A 4,185-nucleotide genomic window follows, 5' to 3' on the forward strand; every position below is an offset into this window, starting at 1 on the left:
AATGTACCTTGGACTTTCTCCTTCAGTATCATTGGCTCTTGATCATATGCTACCTCTTGAAATGGTTGAACATTAACCATTTCCTTTTGGTACAGTGGCTGTGTATTCCCTCCATCTTTTGATGCTTTCTGCATCGTTTCAATAATTTTCCCAGAGACTCTTTGAATAATGAAAGTCGAGGCTTGAACTTTTTCTTCAGTTCCCCCAGCTTGAGAAATGCTGAGTGTGTTCTTCCTTTTTGTTTTTCTGACTCCAGATCTTTTCACATTTTGTTGTAATATTTGGCTTTGTCTTCTTGAGCTGACCTTTGAAATTTTCTGTTCAGCTCTTGGACCTCCTCATTTCTTCTATTTGCTTTAGCATCTATACACTGAAGAGCAAGTTTCAGTGTCTCTTCTGACATCCATTTTGACCTTTTCCTTCTTTCTTGTCTTCTTAATGACATTTTGCATTCTTCCTGTATTATGTTCTTGATGTCATCCCACAATTCTTCTGGTCTTCGGTCTTTAGTGTTTCATGTATCAAATCTGTTCTTCAGATGATGTCTAAATTCAGATGGGATATATTCAAGGTCATATTTTGGCTCTTATGGACTTGTTTTCATTTTCTTCAGCTTCAGTTTGAATTTGCATATGAGCAGTTGATGGTCTGTTCCATAGTCTGCCTCTGGCCTTGTTTTGACTGATGATATGGAGCGTTTCCATCGTCTCTTTCCGCAGATGTAGTCAGTTTGATTTCTGTGTTCCATCTGGCGAGGTCCATGTGTATAGTTGGTTTCTTATTCTGTACCTAAAGAATGTATTTGAAATGAACAAGTCATTGATTTTGCAGATTTCTATCATGTGATCTCCAGCATCATTCCTATCACAAAGGCCATATTTTCCAACTACTGATCCTTCCTCTTTGCTACCTACATTTGCATTCCAATCACCAGTAATGATCCATACATCTTGATTGTATGTTTGATCAATTTCAGATTGAAGAAGTTGGTAGAATATTTTGATTTCATCCTCACTAAGTGGTTGGTGCCTGAATTTGAATAATAGTGATATTAACTGGGCTTCCCTGTAGATCAATGGATATTATCCTATCACAGACAGTGTTGTACCTCATGACTGATCTGGGTATGTTCTTTTTGACAATGAATGCAACACCGTTCCTCTTCAGTTTGTCATTTCCCGCATAGTAAACCATGTGGTTGTCATATTCAAAATGGCCAATACCAGTCCACTTTAGCTCACTAATGCCTAAGATATCAATGTTTATGCATTCCATTTCATTTTTGACAATTTCTAATTTTCCTAGATTCATACTTAGTACATCCCATGTTCTGATTATTAATGGATATTTAAAGTTGTTTCTCTTCATTTTGAATTGTGTCCCATCAGCAAATGAAGGTCCCGCGGACTTTACTCTCACGGGTTTTTTTCCATTCACATCATCACGGTCAACTCTACTTTGAGGAGGCAGCTCTTCCCCAGTCACATTTTGAGTGCCTTCCAACCTGAGGGGCTCATTTTCCAGCAGTATATCTGACAGTGTTCCTCTGCTATTCATACGGTTTTCAGTGACTAAATATTCAGAAGTAGTTCATTACTCCTTCTTCCTAGTCTGTCTTCATCTGGAAGCTCATCTGAAACCTGTCCATGGGTAACCCTGCTGGTATTTAAAATACCGATGACATAGCTTCCAGAATAACAGTAACTCACAAGCCACTATAGTACAACAAACTGACAGACGAGTGGTGAGACAACCTAGTTATGGGAGAATAAATGAAAGGTAGTTATTTTGTGTTATATCGTTGTTAAGTGTCGTCGAGTTGGTTCCAACCCACAGCGACCCTGTATAGGATCTCAAAAGAGCAGCTGGTGAGCTTGAACCACCAACCTTGTGGTTCAAACCAACTTTGCAGTGCAGAACATAAAATAGTCATGGTCATGACAACTTAACATTGAAGACAAATCCACAGTACCTGCTGACTAGTGTTTCCCTGGTTTTAAGTCAGGAACTGAATGCATTCCCATTCTTCTTTGATACATTGATGGTGTGATCACAGAGTTAAAGTGGCATGATCAGCTGGGCTCCAGGGCTGGCTCCTCAGACATCTTAGTCTTTCTAGATGTACTAGGGAATGAATACAGTCAAGTGAGCCGGAGGGCTGTACTTTCCCCTGGAAATATCTACCTAGGTCTCTGGTGTCTACCCAGGGAGAAGCTCTCATGTCAACTTCAGACCAAAGCAGGTACTTAGGACAGTTTCAAGGGCCCCAAAGTCACTGTGTTAATCCTGTCTGGAAGCTTGGTTATAGGTGTTAAACAGCCAACTATATTATAATCGTACACGGCCACTTGGGTGTAGCTCAGTTTTCATGGATTTGTTCCATCTCATTTTACTCTTTTTAGAAAGTAGTTGATCTGTAGCAAGAAACAAGTGGATCATTTAGAATGATGCTGCATCATTTAGAATGATGAATTCTTTTTGATACTTGGTTTAGTAATTTCAAAAGACTAACTTTTTGTTGTTACGGTTATTCCTGAGAATTCTTTAATACATATAGTATTGATTACCATAGACCACTGTCATCGAGTTGATTCTGACTTAACAACCCTTTAGGACAGAGCAAAACTGTCCCACAGAGTTCCCAAGGCTGTGAATCTTTACAAAAACAGATCGCTACATGGAGCACCTGGTGGGTTTGAACCGCTGACTTTTCTGTTAGCAGTCAAGTGTTTTTAACCACTGTGCCACCTGGGCTCCTACTGATAACCATATTGTATGTGTTTAAAAGGAAGTGTTTTATGTTGCCTAGTATTAGAAGGGAAATCACTGTTTATAAAGTTTATTTTTTTATTTTTCTGGTTTTAGACAGAAATAAAAGCAATGGTGCCTTCTGAATGGAATATAACAAAAATGTATCTTGAGGAAACAAAGTTTCTAAATCTTTTGGGAGGTTCTTAACAGCTTAGTTTATTTACAAATAAACTAAGTTTGTTATTTCCTAGTGTAGTAATTGTTTTTTGTTTTGTTTTTTCTTCACCCATTTGGCAAGAGTTTAAGAAATGTAAATCTATATTATTACATTAGTTACTCTCACTGAAAATTCTTAATGGAAAATTTATTTTAGGTTCTGCCATTTGCTTGAGAGTATGAAACCTTAAATTCACAATTTTTAATATGTTGTTATAAAAGATTACATCAATTAAAATAATATTTCAAAACAACTAGCCAGATGATGTTCTAGGAAAGAATCAGTAAAAATGTAACTTTATTCAATCCAGTTACTTCATAGAAATCCCCCATTGGTCAGCTTCCAGCAGAAGTTGGCTACATGTGTGATTTTTTTTTTTCCACCCACCACTAGAATATACCGTGTAGTGGTATGAAAAGCCAAGTATGTAAGTTCATTTCAGAGGAACACCAAAATATGAAAGAGGAAAGAGCTAATGAACATTCTTGTTTGCTTTGTTAAGTGTCGCTGAGTTGCTTCCAACCCATAGCAACCCTGTATAGGGTTTCTGAGGAGCAGCTGGTGAATTTGAACCACCAACCATGCAGTTCAAACTGACCTTGTGGTCCATTAAGCACTTACAAACTCATTGTTTGGGGAATAGATAATGAAGATGGAGACATGCTAAATTAAACCATTATGACCTTTAATTGTGAAGTAATGTTCTAGTCAAGAGTTTGAATTTTAAAAGTATTTTGTAATTTTTTGAGTTACAGCCTAGGTTTGAATAGTCACAGTGTATCCTTTTCAGAAATCTTAACTTCTGGAAGAGTGCGCTGTTGAGAAGAACTGGCTAGGAAAATCACCAACAGAGACAAGGGCTCACTCTCAACTGTCAGAGTGACTTATATTGGACAACACTCTGAAAAAGTAAGCTTTTCCTCCTAGACTTCTTCTCTGCTTCCATTATTATACTTATTTCATTCCGCTTTAATTCTTAATATCTGTCTGTCCTACACGAGCTACCATTTATCTGTCAGTTTGTCATTCTGTAGTGGCTTGCATGTTGCCACAGGTATTTCACCTTCCCAGTAGTAATGTCATCCACGGTAGCAGGTTTCACTAGAGCATCCAGGCTAAGGCACACTAGGAAAGAGGGCCTGGTAATCTACTACTTACAAGCTGGCCAGTGATAATCTGATAAGTGTGAATAACAGTGGGATGTTGTCTGATACAGT

This window comes from Chrysochloris asiatica, unplaced genomic scaffold (assembly GCF_000296735.1).
Source record: "Chrysochloris asiatica unplaced genomic scaffold, ChrAsi1.0 scaffold00019, whole genome shotgun sequence".
In the NCBI taxonomy this organism is placed as follows: Eukaryota; Metazoa; Chordata; class Mammalia; order Afrosoricida; family Chrysochloridae; genus Chrysochloris; species Chrysochloris asiatica.